We start from the raw sequence: 18437 nt of genomic DNA on the forward strand, positions 1-18437 counted from the left end.
TAGACAGAGCAATTCGGAAGAAAAATAAAAGTCATCCAACTCAGAAAGGAAGAAGTAAAACTGTCATTGTTTGCCAATAAAAAGATATATATATATATATATATAACCCTAAAGACTCCACCAAAAAACTGTTAGAGCTAAGAAATGAATTCGGTAAAGTTGCAGGATACAAAATCAACATACAAAAATATGCTGCTAACATTGAACTATCAGAGAAATTTAAGCAATCCCATCAAAAAGAATAAAATATCCTGGAATAAGGAATTGAAAGACCTGTACACTACAGACACTGATAAAATAAACTGAAGACACAAATAAATGGAAAGATATTCTATGCTCATGGAATGGAAGAATATTTTTAAATGTCCATACTACCCAAAGAAATCTACAGATTCGATGCAACCTCTATCAAAATTCCAACAGCATCTTTCGACACATTTAGAATAAACAAGTCTAAAATTTGTATGGAACTACATAATACCTCGAAGAGCCAGAACAATCTTGATTAAGAAGAACAAGGCTGGAGGCACCATGCTTCCTGACTGCAAATTATACTACAGTGCTATAGTGTCAAAACAGTAACGGTACTGGCATAAAAACGGACACAGAGATCAACGGAACAGAATAGAAATCCCAGACATAAACCCACACACATACGGTCAGCTAATTTATGACAACAGTACCGGAATATACGATGGGGAAAGGACAGTCTCTTCAATAAATGGTGGGAAATGAACAGCCACATGGGGAAAACTGGAGAGCCGCAGGCAAAAGGAGGAAACTGGATCACTGTCGTACATCATACACAAAGATCAACTGAAATGGATTAACGAGTTGAATGTAGGACCACCCTGGTGGTCCAGTGGTCAAGAATCCACCTGCCAATGCAGAGGACACGGGCTCGATCCCTGGCCCAGGAAGATTCCTTATGCGGTGGGGCGACTCAGTCCATGCAGTGCGACCACGCAGCCCACGAGCTGCGACTACTGAGGCTCGTGCACGCTGAAGCCCTTGCTCCACAACAAGAGAAGCCCCCAGACTGTAACTGGACAGTAGCCTTCACTCGTTGCAACTAGAAAAAAAGGCCACGCACAGCAACGAAGACCCAGAGCAGCCAAAAATAATACAAGTTTAAAAGAGAGTTGAATGTAAGACTGAAATTAAAATTAAATTCTTAGGAGAAAAAAATGGAGTGAAACCTCCTTGACATTGGTCTTGGCAATGATTTCTTGGATTTGACACCAAAAGTAAAGGCAATAAGAGAAGGAGGACAAATAAGTGGGACTTCGTTAAACCAAAAAGCTTCTATACAGCCAAGAAAACCATCAACAAAGTGAAAAGGCAACCTATCAAATTAGAGAAAACATTTTTGCAAAGCACATGATGGATAAAGAGTTAATGTTGAAAATAACATGGAGGGGGTGGGATGAATTGGGAGATTAGGACTGACATATACACACTATTTTATACAGAGTATAAGATAGGTAATTAACGAGAACCTACATAGCTCGGGGAACTCTACTCAGTGCTCTGTGGTGACCTAAATGGGAAGGAAATCTAAAAAAAGAGGAGATACAAGTGTATGTGGGCTTTCCTGGTACTCAGACAGTCTAGAATCCATCTGCAATGCAGGAGACCCAGGTTTGATCTGCAAGCTGGGAAGATCCCCTGGAGAAGGGAATGGCTACCCACTCCAGTATTCCTGCCTAGAGAATCCCACGGACAGAGGAGCCCTGCGGGCTGCAGTCCATGGGGTCGTAAAATGTCAGGCACGACGGAGTGACTAAACGACAAACTGCAACATAAGTATATAGCTGACTGACTACTGTGCAGTACAAACTAACAACATTGTGAAACAACTATACTCCAATAAAAATTAATTTTAAAAGGATATGTCAATACTCTAAGAAGAATATTAGAAGTATATACAATAAAATCCTAACAACCGTTAGAATGAAAGTTTTGTTTTCCATAGTTGTCCTTTCCTGTGTTTCTATCTCTTTTATAGTATGTTTTATGTTTTTAAGTCAGAGGGGAAAATGGACATTTCAAAAGAGTGAAGAGAATTTAGAGTCCTTTAATACTAAAAAGTAATAAAAACCACATGTCTATTACTTAGGCATCAAAAAATAAATATTTCTTTAAAAAACAGAATATAAAAGAACTCATATACTTCAAAAGAAAAGAATAATCCAGTTAAAAGGTGGGAAGAAGAAATGAATAGACATTTTCCCAAAGATAGACAAATGGCCAACAGATACGTGAAAATGTACTCAACCTCACTGATTATCAGAAAAACACAAATCAAAACCACAATGAGACATCAATTCCTATCTGTTAGAATGGCTAGTATCAAAAAGATATGTGATAGTTAAGTGTTGGGAGGATGTTAGTATACTGTATTGGTGTTTTTCTTTCTGGCTTACTTCACTCTGTATAATAGGCTCCAGTTTCACCCACCTCATTAGAACTGATTCAAATGTATTCTTTTTAATGGCTGAGTAATACTCCATTGTGTACATGTACCTTGTGCAGTTAGTGGGTCTCTGAATTGCTATTGCCACAGCCACTATGGAAAACCATACTATTCCTCAAAAACTGAAAAACAGAACTACCATGCAATTCAGCGATTCCATTCTGAGTATTTATCCAAAGAAGACAAAAGCACTATCTCAAAAAGACGGCTGCAGCCCAATGTTCACAGCAGCATTATTTACAACAGTAAGACATGGAAACAAGTTAAATGTCCATTGATGGATGAATGAATGAAGAAGTAGTAAATAATATATATATATATATATAGATTTATATATATAATTCCATATTATATAAGTAGTGAGTTATACATATAATTATATATAATTCCATAATATAATACATATAAATATTATATGTATATTAATTCCATTATAATGGATAATCGCATATTATTCAGTTACAAAAAGGACAGCTGGCAATTTGTGACAATATGGATGGACCTTGAAGGCATTATGCTAAATAAAATTAAATTCATACAAAGAAACACAAATACTGTATGACCTCATTTATACATAGAATAAAAAAAAAAACTCTCACAGATACAGATAACAGAGATAGCAGTTGCAGAGACCAGGTGAAACAGGTGCAGGCAGGCCATCAGTAGGTATAAACTTCCAGTTATAAGATAAATAACTCCTGAGGATTAACGCACAAGATGGTGACCACTGCATCATATATTTGAAAGTCGCTAGGAGAGCAAATCTTAAGTTCTCAACAGGAGAAAAAATCATTATAACTACTATTTGTGTGGTGGTAGATGTTAATGTATATGGTCATTGTTTCAAAATACATACATATATCAAATCACTATGTCCTACACCTAAAACTAATATAATGCTATATGTCACTTGTATCTCAATCTTTTAAATATCTCCCAAGAAAAATCCTAGGGAATTCCCTGGCAGTTCAGTGGTTAGGACTCTGTGCTTCCACTTGCAGGGGGCCCAGGTTTGATGCCTGGTTGGGGAAATAAGATCCCGTGAGCTGTGCACCATGGCCAAAAAAAAGGAAAGTCCTTGATGTGACAGCTTCACTGGTAAATTCTACCAAACCTTTAAATAGGAGCGAACACCAAACCTTCTCAAACTTTCCCCAACAACTGAAGAGGAGGCAATACTTTCTAATTCATTTTCTGAGGCCAGCATAACCCTAATACCGAAGCCCGACAAAGCACTACAAGGAAACTACAGACCAAATCCTTTATGAACATTGATACAAAATCCTTGACACGTTACTAGCAAACAGAAATCAGCAGCGGGAGAAAATATTTGCAAACGAAGCAACTGACAACGGATTAATCACCAAAATATTAATATATAAACAGCTCATGCAGCTCAGTATTAAAAAAAAAAAACCAAGTAACTCAATCAAAAACCGGGCAGAAGACCAGAACAGACATTTCGCCAAAGAAGACATACAGATGGCCAACAAACACATGAAAACATGCTCAACATCACTAATTATTAGAGAAATGCAAATCAAAACTATAATAATACCAGTCAGAATGGTCATAACAAAAAATCTACAAACAATAAATGCTGGAGAGGTTGTGGAGGAAAGGGAACCCTCTTGCACTATTAGTGGAAATGTAAATTAATATAGCCACTATGGAGAACAGTATGGAGGTTCCTCAAAAAGTGAAAAAATAGGAATGCCACATGACCCAGCAACTCCACTCCTGGGCACATACCCAGAGAAAACCATAATTCAAAAAGATACACGTACCTCAGTGTTCACTATTCACAGTAGCCAGGACATGGAAGCAACCTAAATGTCCATCAACAGAGGAATGGATAAAGAAGATGTGGTGCATACATACAATGGGATATTACTCAGCCATAAAAAGGAATGAAAATAGTGCCATTTGGAGAGATGTGGATGGATCTAGAGACTGTCATACAGAGTGAGGTAAGTCAGAAAGAAAAAAATATGTCACACATTAATGCATATGTGTGGAATCTAGAAAAATGGTACAGATGATCTTATTTGTAAAGCAGAAAGAGAGACACAGAGGTAGAGATCAAACATATGGATTCCAAGGGAGGAAGGAAGGGTAGGATGAACTGGGAGATTGGGGTTGACATATACACACTGTTGATACTATGTATAAAACAGGTAACTAATGAGAACCTACCCTGTAGTACAGGGAACTCTTCTCAGTGCTCTGTGGTGATCTAAATGAATGAACTATCTGAAAAGGTTCACATGAACAATAAACTATCTGAAAAAGAAATTGAAAAAACAAGTCCATTTACAACAGCATCAAAAAGAATAAAATATTCAGCAGTTAATTTAACCAAGGTGGTAAAGACTCATACAACGAAAAGTACAAAAATCACTGAAAGAAATAAAAGACAACAGAAATAAACAGTAATATACCGCATGTTCGTGAACTGGAAGACATCATTATTTAAAATGTCAATGCTACCCAAACAACCTACAGATTCAATGCAATCTCAATCAAAATTCCAATGATTTTTTTTTTTCAGAAAAACTCATTTTAAAATTCGTATAGAAACTGAAGGGCCCTGAACAGTCAAAACAGTCTGGAAAAGGAAAAACCAGATAGCTGATTTCAAAACTTACTACAAAGCCACCATAATCAAAACAGTGTGGTTTTAACATAAAGACAGACATATAGACCAATGGTATAGAATAGAAATGGCCCAGGAATAAACCCTCACCTATATGGTCAAATAAATTTTGATAACAGTGCCAAGACCATTCAATGAGAATTTGTCTTTTCAACAAATGATGCTCAAGAAACTGAGTATCCTCATGCAAAAGAATGAAATTGGGCCCTTATCTCATACCATATACAAAACTTTTAACTCAAAATGGATCAAAAACTTAAATATAAGACCTGAATTAAAGCTCTTAGAAAAAAAATTGGACAAGAGCTTCACAACACTAAATTTGGCAATGATTTCCTGGATATGACACCAAAAGAACAAATAATAAAGAAAATTAGACTTAATGAAGATTTTTAAAATTTTGTACATCAAAAGACATTATCCACAGAGTTAAAAGGCTGGGAGAAAATATTTGTAAGTTGCCAGGAGCCGGCGAGAGGCACTCCACTCATGACAAAGGTCATGAGGAAGGAGGCTCAGCATACGCAAAGGCGGGATCGAGCCTCAGGAGTCCCCCTGGATATTCTAGAGCATCTACCCCCAAAAAACCAGAGTCTGCCTACTTTATTGCTTTGTGCTCTCACCTCTGACTTTACTGGGGGCTGTCCCCCACCACCATCTCGCTCTCTCTGACAAAGAGTTAACTTACAGCTCCAATTAATAAAGTTCCTGGGCATTAGGAGTGTTTAAATCCAAACCCCTCAGATAGCTCTCTAACTCGCCTGACAAGTTTACCTGGACTCCTACAGCTATGCATATGATTGTTTACAGTCTCCCAGCCTCCAGAGGCACAGGAAGCTTAAGATATTCAAATAGCTTAGAGCCTCTCAGAGAGTTAGAAACTGTCAGAATAAACTAGTAAAAGATTTCATTGATGAGCCAATGCTTGCTGCCAAGTTTCCACATCTCCTGTATTGTATCCTTGAACATGTATTAATTAATATAGTTGGTATGTAGAAAAAATAAGTAGTGGCCTTGGTGTTAGCAACTTTAGACCCTTAAGGTAATAAATTCTTTCCTTTGTTGTAAACCCATTACACCTCTGCCCTATAGGAATGCAATTTTATCTAACACCTTCGGAAGATGGCGCCAAACCTTAAAATAATTACTCTTAGAGAAAATAAGTCTTACGGTTGACAAACCTTTGTCAAGAGTTACAAAATGTTAATAGGCCTTCTGGCCAGAAGATGATGTAAATCACCTAAACCATTTGTATACGATAAATTTGCAGGAAAGAAACCCTGGTTTTTGATAAGGATCAAAGACTGCTGACTTTGCATGATTTCACATCCCCTATTATCCTCTATGTGTAACTAAGGGTATAAAAACCCCTGTTGAAAATAAAGCTACGGGCCTTGCTCACCAAAGCTTGGTCTCCCCATGTCATTCTTTCTTCTCAATTTCCAGCTGAGTCTCCATCTGGAGCGCGGAGGTCTTCTGTGACCATTTATTTGCCTGGGCTTCTAAGACCCACTCAAGAAGGTGTCTAAGAAGGTGCCTGCGGCCTCCGTGGTCAGAGCTAACCTGGTGTCACAGGTTATATTGATTTTCTGCGTAAACCAAGCTACTCAGCCTCTTTTCTCCCCTGAATTTTCCTACTGAGCTATCCTCATTCTATTACTCTTTATATCTCTAATTAATATTTAAATAGTCGCCGACACCGTCTCCCCTTCGAATACCCTGGATCAGCCGGGGCTGGACCTTGGCAGTAAGTCATGTATCTAAGGGCTTAATATGTAGAACAAATACAGAATTTCTAAAACTCAACCAAAAAACAACCCACTTCAAAAATGGGCAAAAGATTTGGACATTCCTCCAATGAAAATAAACAAATGGCCAATGAGCACAGGAAAAGATGCTTAACATCACTCAATCAATAAGGAAATACAAATCAAAACCAAAGTGAGATAGTATCTTACACCCATTAGGATGGCCACTATCCAAAAAACAGCAAATGTTGATGAAGAGGTGGATAAACGGGAAACCTTGAGCCCTGTATGGGCAGTTTCTCAAAAAAATCAGAAACATAGTTAATATAAATTAAAAAGTGAAGTGAAAGTGCTGGTCGCTCATTTGTATCTGACTCTTCTTTATGACCCCATAGATTGTAGCCTGCCAGGCTCCTCTGTTCATGGGATTCTTCAGGCAAGAATACCAGAGTTGAGTTGCTATTTTCTACTCCAGGGGATATTCCCAACCCAGGGATCAAATCTGTCTCTCTTGTGTCTCCTGCATTGGCAGGCAGATTCTGTGCCACATGGGCAGCCCCTCAATTTCTAGTACCAATTCTAAAAACTTACATACATATGCTTCAGTTCAGTTCAGTTGTTCAGTCATGTCCGACTCTTTGCGACCCCATGAATCGCAGCACACCAGGCCTCCCTGTCCATCACCAACTCCCAGAGTTCACCCAGACTCACGTCCATTGAGCCAGTGATGCCATCCAGCCATCTCATCCTCTGTCGTTCCCTTCTCCTCCTGCCCCCAATCCCTCCCAGCATCACAGTCTTTTCCAATGAGTCAACTCTTCGCATCAAGAGGCATCAAGTGGCCAAAGTACTGGAGTTTCAGCTTTAGCATCATTCCTTCCAAAGGAATCCCAGGGCTGATCTCCTTCAGAATGGACTGGTTGGAGCTCCTTGCAGTCCAAGGGACTCTCAAGAGTCTTCTCCAACACCACAGTTCAAAAGCATCAATTCTTTGGTGCTCAGCCTTCTACACAGTCCAACTCTCACATCCATACATGACCACTGGAAAAACCATAGCCTTGACTAGATGGACCTTTGTTGGCAAAGTAATGTCTCTGCTTTTCAATATGCTATCTAGGTTGGTCATAACTTTCCTTCCAAGGAGTAAGCATCTTTTAATTTCATGGCTGCAGTCACCATCTGCAGTGATTTTGGAGCCCCCAAAAATAAAGTCTGACACTGTTTCCACTGTTTCCCCATCTATTTCCCATGAAGTGATGGGACCAGATGCCATGATCTTCGTTTTCTGAATGTTGAGTTTAAAGCCAACTTTTTCACTCTCCTCTTTCACCTTCATCAAGAGGCTTTTTAGTTCCTCTTCACTTTCTGCCATAAGGGTGGTGTCATCTGCATATCTGAGGTTATTGATATTTCTCCCGGCAGTCTTGATTCCAGCTTGTGCTTCTTCCAGCCCAGTGCTTCTCATGATGGACTCTGCATATAAGTTAAATAAGCAGGGTGACAATATACACATGCTTACTATATTACTAAAACACCACGAAATCCTTGTATTGCCAATAGATGCTGGGAACTTCACACTGCATCCTTGAAGAGGCAGAATTCCATTTGCAAGAGGGCCATGTAGTCCTCCTAGCCTGATGGAATAGCTCCCTCCCTGCCCTCATGGTATATATCTTGGAGAACTTAAAGCAAGGCTCAAAGAGGTCTTTGTACACCCATGTTTACAGCAGCATTATTCACAACCGCTAACACACAGAAGCAACTAAGCGTCCACAACTGATGAATGGATAAGCAAAATGCCGTGGACACGTACAATGGAATATTATACAGCCTTAAAAAGAAAATTCTCCAAAATGTTACAACACGGGTAAACCTTGACAGCATTTTGATAAGTGAAATGAGCCAGTGAAATTAAAGACAAATACTGTATGATTTCACTTGTATGAGGTACTCAGAGTAGTCAAATTCATAAAGACAGAAACTAAAATGGTGGTTCTGGAGTGGGAAGAGGGAAGAATAGGGAGCTGTTATTTAAAAAGTATAGAGCAAAAAAAAAAAAAAAGTATAGAGCTTCAGTTTTACAAGATGAAAAGAAATATGGTGATGAATTGAGACAGTGGTTGCACAAGAGTGTGAGTGTATGTGATATTACTGGACTGTAAAGTTTAAGGTGTTAAATTTTATGTTACATGTATTTCACACAATAAAACACAAATTTACTAAAGACTTCACTGTTCTAAGAGTCAGCCATTTTTCTTGCATAAACACTCCCTGAATCATTGCAAGTCTTTGGTAAATTTCCAGAGTTTGGGAAAGTTAATTCTGACCATTTTAGCCAGTTTTCTCATTGCTTTTATGGAAGAAATTTTGGAGATTCTTACGTTGGTGTTTTTTTCCAATACCCATGGTTTCACATTGTGAATATCTCTGTGGCTGCCTGCTTTACCACCTGGGGAAAAGTAAAGATTATAATAACCCCAGGCCATTAGGAAAATTCCTGCTGGCCTGCAAAAGGGTCCCAGCTCTACCTGAAAAGCTCACCTCAGGCAAAGACGAATAATCAAAGAGGACCCTATGCAAAGATACTAGAAGGAAAGAAAGGAAAAAAAAAGCAGGACAAATGTGAACACCGGAAAACGCTTGTTAGGAAACTGTTACCACAAAGCAGGTGAAAAAAAATCTGACCAGATATTTCATCTTCCGTTTAAAAAAAACAACTCTTCCATGAAACCAGAGCCCAAGAATGAGACTAAGAAGATGCACGAGCATTGCATAAATAACGAGCAAAACATGAGCTGGCAAAACCCAGGAGACAAGTGAAAGAAAGAAAATTAAAGTAGCACAGAAGAGAAGATGAAAGGGTCTCAGGAAAAACAGACTGAGAAACACAGAAGAGGGTTTGGAAAACTGGACTTTTGAAGAGTGAGCAAGATAAATGGAAATACTTACACAGGCTTAAAAGGAAATAACATGCATGGCAAAGACAGAGAAAGAGAATGAGAGCGAGCGAGCGAGACAGAGAGAGATCCCTAGGGAAGAAAATCCAAAGAGACTTGAAAACAGAATCTTGACTGCTTTCGGCCATGAGAAAACACACGACGTGACACCTGGAAAGGCCGGGTCCCTGGGAAAGGGGATTACAAACAGTGAAGACGTCCAATGCTGGCCGTTACTGGACTTCAAAGATAAGAATCCTTTGAACCGACAGGCAAACAGATCACATCTGGGCTCACATGACCCTACAGCTGTATTTGGTGTTGGAGCACAGCGGAGCTAAGACAGGCTGGGACCCTTTGCTGCAGCGCCTGCACCTGGACAACACCTCTCCTCCAGCAACAAAAGGCAAAGAAATGATATGGGACTAAAAATAACTGTATGCATGAGCAGCTGGGGCAAATTCTGGACCAAAAAAAAAAAACAGAGACCAAAAAATCCACCTGCCACTTCTGAAGAGTCTGGAGCAGAAACAAGGTGTTGGAAGCAAAGGCAGGGTACTTACACATGGCCCCTGCACATACCACCGCCTGAGGGGTGGGCAAACCGCCTAAGCCACCCCTGCAGCCTGACCCCTGGACACACCTTCACTCGGTATAAAGAACAAGCTTGCCCGCTCCAGTGAGAGCAAGAAAGCAAGGGAACCTGTTGTTCTCACTCCCCCCGCCCAGTGCTGCAGCAGGGTCCCCAGCAAAGCCTTGCCTGATTTCCTGTCTGGCCTCTAGTCAGTTTCTATTGACTGGGGAAGGCTAAGAACCCTGGTTGGCATCAGATTTATGGCGCCCAAAGTGGGACAGTTGTCCCCTTCTGGGGAGATCTGGGCATCTCCAGAATCACTGAATGCAGTTTTCCCATGGGTGACAAGTGGCCACCTGAGCCTCTTGGTCCAGAGTCATCCCCTTTGCTAAGCCTGCCTTCCTGCCCCCTGGAGGCTTCAGCACCCTTATTCAGACAATGCATTCCCTTCCCCGCTGTCCTTTTCCCTTTCCTGAGATCGCTCTACTTCTCTGTCTTCTCCATCTTTGACAGTGGACGTCAGGCACCTAGAGCATCACTCCTCTCAACCTGTCACCTGATCCCTCTGGCTGGCAAGCTGACCTGGACAGGTGGTGAACAGAGGTGGGAGCAGGCTCTCCCTGATGCAAGGCTTATGAGAGTGATAGAGGTTTCAAACTCACATCATGTAGTGGCTGGAAGTCCTATCATCCCAGGAGTCTCCCCTTTATTTTCCTGCTGTCTCTTTCCCTTTTTCAGTCTTTTCTGTCCCTCCTCTCTGAACCTCTCCCTTGATCCTAATACCTTCACTGCCAGCCCCTTTATCATGAAAACTGCTTGTTTGTGTCTTTAAGATTTTGGCATTGGCATCTTTGTTTCACGTAGTCTTATCTGTCCAACTGCTCCTGCCAGTCTCCGCCAAAATCGTGGGCATGGCGGAACATTTAAATCTTGAAATATAAATGCAACCCACTTTGCTGGAGAGTCCAACCTTGGGTTGCTTGGTGGGATTTTAGAGAACACAAAGAAGAGAAGGAGCTTACATTTTTCCCTCCTCTGCTTTTGCAATGTAACTATTCTGCCTGGGCTCTCAGTAACTGACTGATTCATGTGTAGTCCTCCAGACTAAAGAAAAAAAAGGTGGGAGGCATTTTAAATTCAAACAAGAGGGCAGATTTCCCTAGTGGTCCAGAGGCTAAGACTCCACACTCCCAATGAAGGGGGCCCAGGTTCGATCCCTGGTCAGGGAACTGGATTCCACATGCCACTGCTGCTACTAAGTCGCTTCAGTCGTGTCCGACTCTGTGTGACCCCATAGACGGCAGCCCACCAGGCTCCCCCATCCGTGGGATTCTCCAGGCAAGAACACTGGAGTGTGTTGCCATTTCCTTCTCCAATGCATGAAACTGAAAAGTTAAAGTGAAGTCGCTCGGTCATGTCACACTCTTAGGGACCCCATGGACTGCAGCCTACCAGGCTCCTCCGCCTGTGGGATTTTCCAGGCAAGAGTACTGGAGTGGGGTGCCATTGCCTTCTCCGCCACATGCCACAGTGAAGATCAAAGATCCCATGCCGCAACTAAGATGCAGTGCAGCCAGATACATAAATAAGTATTTTATTTTAAAAGTGCAAATTCCAGGACTTCCCTGGAGGTCCAGTGGCTTACTCTGTGCTTCCAACGCAGGGGGTGTGGGTTCGATCTCAGGTTGGGGAACTAAGATCCCACATGCTGCGTGTTGCAGCTTAAATAAACAAATTCAAGTGAGAAAACTAGATCTCTGGTTCTACAGAAGTTAGCTTGACTGGCTTAAGCTTGTGGGTTTAATTAACACAGACCTGACTTTAGATTCATCAGAATTCAGTATAGGACTTTTCTGGCGGTCCAGTGGTAAAGAATCCACCTGCCAATGCAGGAGACACGGGTTCGATCCCTGATCTGAGAAGACCCCACATGCCACAGAGCAACTAAGTCCATGCACCACAACTATTGAGCCTGTGCTAGAGCCTGAGAGCTGCAACTCCTGGGCCCACGAGCTGCAAGTACCGAAGCCTGGGCGCCTTAGAGCCTGCGCTCTGAACCAGACAGACCAAGGCATTGAGAAGCCCGAGCACCACCGATAGATAGCCCCCACTAACACAACTACGGAAAGGCAACCACAGCGATGAAGACCCAGCATGGCCAAAAAGAAAGTAAAACAGGACCTCCTAACTTTGGTAACGTAAAACTAAATTAAGTTACATGATAGGAATTCATTGAATACAGAGGCCACTTCAAATAAAATATTGGGAACATTAATGGCTGAACAGGCCTAAATGTACCTCTTTTGACTTCTTGCAAGAAGTTTGGTGCCACCTTGAGATGTCCTCTACCAATCTATAGAATGCTAATGTAAAAGACAACTCCTGGTTGCTTAAAGAAACGATGTGTTTTTAGAAAAGAAGGTATAAGGAATGGGAATATATTTTGTTCAAGGAAAAAGGGTTGGTTTGTCCTGAAACTGATTATTTATAAATGAAAAGAATAAGAAACAAAGTCTGGCTACAGAAAAGTGCAGAAGGTTTGTGGAAGAGGAACACTGAGAAAAGAATTTTGTATGTGGTCAGGATTTTCTTTTTTTTTTTTTTATCACTTCACTGCCTTTTTTTTTTTTTTACTTTACAATATTGTACTGGTTCTGCCACACATCAACATGAATCCGCCACGGGCATACACGTGTTCCTCATCCTGAACCCCCCTCCCACCTCCCACCCTGTACCATCCCTCCGGGTCATCCCAGTACACCAGCCCCAAGCATCCTGTATCGAACCTGGACTGGTGATTCATTTCTTATATGATATTATACATGTTTCCATGCCATTCCCCCAAATCATCCCACCCTCTCCCTCTCCCACAGAGTCCAAAAGACTGTTCTATACATCTGTGTCTCTTCTGCTGTCTCAAATACAGGGTTATCGTTATCATCTTTCAGTTATCGTTACCATCTTTCTAAATTCCATATATATGCGTTAGTATACTGTATTGGTGTTTTTCTTTCTGGCTTACTTCACTCTGTATAATAGGCTCCGGTTTCACCCACCTCATTAGAACTGATTCAAATGTATTCTTTTTAATGGCTGAGTAATATAATACTCCATTGTGTATATGTACCACAGCTTTCTTATCCATGCAACTGCTGATGGACATCTAGGTTGCTTCCATGTCCTGGCTATTATAAACAGTGCTGCGATGAACATTGGGGCACATGTGTCTCTTTCAATTCTGGTTTCCTCAGTGTGTATGCCCAGCAGTGGGATTGCTGGGTCATAGGATTCTCTAAGGTTGGATTAAACTTAATTAGGTAAATGGATTTTTTTTTAAGATAGGCTGATGCAAGACTGGATTTGGCCTCTTTCTCATAAGAGAACAAACTTTCCCTGGAATGCTGCTTTTGATAACAGATTGCGTGAATTTCTGTGCCTTTAAGTGATCTGCATTTACTTTTGAAATCTTTTTTTTCACCTTAGCTCAAGGAATAATTGTTCCACAGTGACCTATGATTCTATCTGACTGGGTTATTTTAAAGCTTTATGAAATTTTTGACAGACTTTTCAAATGTCAAATTCTAATTAAAGTTCTTTTGACCTCCAGCTAGCTTTGGGGTGCTTCAAAGGGCCCCTGGACCATCCCAAAGCGAGATCCTAAACTAATTGGCTTGGTATGTTAAATTATACGGAAAACTGTCCGAACTGGCTGTTGCCTGTGTCAGATGGAAACATCAGGCTCTCCCCACCTTGACTGCAGCCACCAGACAGGGGAAGGAACTCTGGGTTCTTCTGCTGCCAAGTCTCTCACCCTACTCTATGTCCAAAAATATCCCCTGTGGGAATACTCCCACCTGTAGGCCCGCAGGTCCTGACCCCTGTGGCACTTTCTGCCCAACTTTAATTCCTCCAGGAGTTCCTTTTTGCACCCCTCGCTCCAGGCCTTGGCAGCCCATATCTTGCTACAGACTACCTATGGGGCTGGCCACCTCCAAGAGGCCCATATCCGAGGCTTTATAGCTGCTCAGTCTTGAATACAACCCGACCCAACACCAGGAAAATTGTTACAGGACATTGGCATTCTAGGCAACAGATCCCCCTTAGGAAGAGTCATGGTTTGAACCATGACTGGTGCAAACATCTGCTACCAGGGGACACCGCCGCCCCCACCCCACCGGCAGGAGGGACTGAGTACCAGAGACATCTGGATGAGTGATAGGGGAATAGAGGAAGCCCCAAATCCCATTAGGTAAGAAGGGAATTTGGAGGACACTCCAACCCTCTTCTGACAAAAGTCTCCTAGTCAATGTCTCTGGGATGCTGGACTTCGTTTCCAGGAGCACTCTCAACTGCAGGGGACTCAACATGGGAGGACCCTCTTCTGAGCGAGATGAAACACCTCTGGAATGTATCCCCCCAAAATGGAAATTTTTAAAAACAGAGGGCTGAAAAGGCAAGAACTTAAATCCTATGGTAACAATGCATGGCCTTTATATAAGTTGAGGGGGATAGAGGAATAAAGGCCTAAAATGGGTCTTAAATTACGATACTATCTTGCAATTGGCTCTTTACTGTCACAAGATGGGAAAATGGACTGAGGTTCCCTATGTTCGAGCCTTCACGGTTCTTTACCAAAACCCTGCCCTCTGCTCCTGTATTCAAGTCTGAGGAATTAAAAAACACTCCCAACATTTCTGATGATCCTCTTTTAACCTTTCCCAACTTTCAGGGAGGAAACCAAGTCTCCCCTGCTTTTCCAGAGCCACCTACTTCCCTAGAGGCACCTATTCCTTCAGATCCCTCTGCCCAATCCCACACGCCACCTCCCTATGTCCCTTTATGGTCTCTGCTACCCCAGGAGAGAGACTAGTCCCTCTGGGATAACTCATAGTGGAACTTCCTATCACCCAGGATCGGGAAAAGTATGCCCTCTGAGGAAAGTGGCAAATGGTGATGAGACAACCAGAGTACACATGTCCTTCTCTGTAACCAATTTAGCCCAATGCAGACAGAGCCTGGGCCAATTTTCTGAAGACTCTAGTATGTTTGTTGAACAGTTTTAGGGCCAAACTCCGGCCCTTGATTTAACTTGGAAGGATATCCAAATAGTCCTACCTACTTGCTGTGCCCCTGAAGAACATCAGAGAAGTATGGACAGCAGCCCAGGGGCCTGGGGACCACCTTGCCAGGGACCAACCCGGGCATTTTGTTGTGGGTGGAGATGCAGTCCCAAATCAGGAGCCCCACTGGAATTATAACTCCTGGAGGGAACAGAAGCCAAGAAGCCCACAATCCAGTGTGTGTCAGAAGGGATGAGAAAGCGCATCAAAAAGCCAGTTAACTATGGATAGTTAAAGAACTGACCCAAGAAAAAAAAGGAAATCCAACCCTCTTTCAGGGATGGTTTGTGGAGGCTTTTAGAAAATTTCCTAACACTGATCCATCCTGAGGGTCAATCCCTGCTGGGACAACATTTTACCAGCCAGTTTGCCTCTAATATTAGGCAGAAACTCCAACAGTTACAATTAGGCCTACAAACCGCAATGCCCCAATTCCTAGAGGTGGCCTTTGGGGTATTTAATAATCGAGATCAAGCTGAGTAGGAAGAGAGAAACTGGCAGGAAAACAGAAGACCAGGGCTCAGGCCAAGCTTACAGCCACAGGCGTCAGCCACGCCCTGCGACCACAGGACAACCCAAGGGGACAAAGAAGCTTAACCATCCACCTGGAGGACAGTAAACCAACAAGAGGGATGCTTCAAATGTAAGTCGACCAGCCACTGGGCCCAAAAGTGCCAAAAAGAACCCCCTGGTCCACGTCCAGTCTGCTACAAACAGGGAGACTGCAAGTGGGATTGTCCCCAGTCCTGAAAGGGAATGGGGGCTCCCGCTCCTGAGACGGCCACACTGGATGACTGAGGTGGCCTGGCAGCTCTCCTCAACGAGACATCTATCTCCACGTAGGAGTCCTGGGTTGTCCTTGACACGGTAGGCAAGAAAATCAATTATTAATCGATATGGGAGCCACTTACTCTGCCTGAGCTCTCACACTGGGCCTCTTCCCTCCAAAACCTGTACAGTGACTGGTGTGGACGGAAAGCCCATTACTTCACTAGGTGTCTCACTAGCCAATCCGAGCCGCATTTAATCTCACATGGCTTTCCAGCGGTGCCTGAGTGTCCTGTTCCACAACTGGGGAGAGACCTGCTCGGCTCCATGGGGCCATATCACGATTAACAGGCCCCAAGCAACCTTCTCTTGATTTGAAGACAAATCAGCTGGAAGAACAAGAGCCTGTTCCCAGCCATATTCTACACATAGCAAACCCTACAGTTTGGGACAAAAGAATCCCTGGGAAGGCTATCAAGTCACTTATCCTAACAAGAGACAGTACCCTATAAAGTTGGAAGCAAAAAACGGTTTGCAAACTCTCATAAATAAATTCTTAAAACACAGCCTCTTAGTGCCTGGTCAGTCTCCATGCAATACCCCTACTTTGCCAGTTGTTAAGCCAGTTGGGAATGTGGAATGGTGCAAGCCTTAGCGCAGTAAACAAGGCAGTGGTCCCCATATATCTCTTACAGCCGATCCTTATATTAGTTCAGATTCCTGGAGATGCCAAATGGTTTACTGTGCTTGACCTCAAGGATGCCTTCTTTCGCATCCCAACTCATTCCTCATCTCAGTATGTCTGCCCTCAAGTGGATGAACCCCTACTCGGGCCAAACGCAACAGTACCTGGGCAGTATTGCCTCAGGGGTCTCAAGACAGCCCACACTTGTTCGGTGGTGCTAGTGGTAAAGAATACACTTGCCAATGCAGGAGACGCAAGAAGACTCAGGTTTGATCCCTGGGTCAGGAAGATCCCTGAGGAGGAAATGGCAACCCACTCCAGTATTCTTGCCTGGAGAATCCCATGGACAGAGGAGCCTGGCGGGCTACAGTCCATGGGGTCACAAAGAGTCGGACACAACTGAGCAACTAACATTGGGGCTACAGGATCTCCCAGAAAAAAAAGCTCAAACCTCAAAGCAACAAGTTAAATACCTGGGATATATTATAAACCCTGGAAGCAGACAGTTATCTCCTTATAGAAAAGAAGCTATATTAGGCCTAAGTGCCCCCAAAACAAGCGAAAAATCATCCTTTCTTAGGTGTGGCGGGATTTTGCAGAATTTGGATTCCAGGATGCAGACTAGTGGCCAAGCCTCTGTATGAAGCCACTTAAGACCCAGATACAGAACCGTTACTCTAGACTGGTTCTTAATAACATCAAACAGATCCTCACCCAAAGCTCCTGCTCTGGGTCTCCCAGTTTCAAAAAGCCATTTATTTTGTACATAGCTGAGAAGCTAGGGGACAACTCTGGGGGGGTCCCTGTACAAAAGCTAGGAGAAGTTCCTCAGCCTATAGGCTATTTTTCCAAACAACTAGATTCTGTGGTCCATGGCTGCTTCCGGGTGGTAGCTGCCATCTCTTTATTACAGGAAGAAGCTAACAAGCTTACCTTTGGAGTGCCACTGGAAGTCTAGACCCCTCATCAAGTACAAGGGATTCGGGAGATTAAAGACCACCATGGCTTACTGGAGGCCTTCTTACTAAGCGCCAGGCTCCTTGACGCCCCAGAACTAACCCTCAACACCTGCCACACCCTCAGCCCCACGACACCAATGCCTGCAGAAAGCCCAGAACTAACACAGTCCTGCCTTGAAACCTGTGACCAGGTTTATGCCTGCAGCCCTGACCTAACAGACCAGGCAATAGACAACCCTGAGAAGAATGGTTTACTGACGGCAGTGGTTTCGTTGGAGGCGGCAGGGCAGGGTATGCTATTGTGAGAGCCTATACTGCTACAGAAGCAAAACCTTTGCCGCCTAACACTTCAGCCCAGAGGTGAGCTAATGGTCCTAACTCGAGCCTTAACCTTAGAAAAAGGAAAAACTATAAATATACGCGTGCGCTTGGTTGCTAAGTCGTGTCGGACTCTTTGTGACCCTGTGGACTGTAGCCCACCAGGCTCCTCTGTCCGTGGGATTCTCCAGGCAAGA

At 42.8% G+C, this 18437-nt stretch overlaps 1 long non-coding RNA gene across 12 annotated transcripts in view; it reads right to left on the reverse strand.

The window, feature by feature from the left end:
* The window catches only part of LOC123330160, a 104710-nt gene that overhangs the window by 53596 nt on the left and 32677 nt on the right, over window positions 1-18437 (reverse strand). The window contains exon 6 of one of the 12 annotated variants that reach the window (XR_006545880.2): window positions 4673-4759. The exons of the other annotated variants lie outside the window; for them this stretch is intronic. This is a non-coding gene — a long non-coding RNA (uncharacterized LOC123330160). The remainder of the gene's footprint in view (window positions 1-4672; window positions 4760-18437) is intronic. 12 annotated transcript variants of the gene reach the window in all.

Source organism: Bubalus bubalis, chromosome 2 (assembly GCF_019923935.1).
Source record: "Bubalus bubalis isolate 160015118507 breed Murrah chromosome 2, NDDB_SH_1, whole genome shotgun sequence".
Taxonomy (NCBI): domain Eukaryota; kingdom Metazoa; phylum Chordata; class Mammalia; order Artiodactyla; family Bovidae; genus Bubalus; species Bubalus bubalis.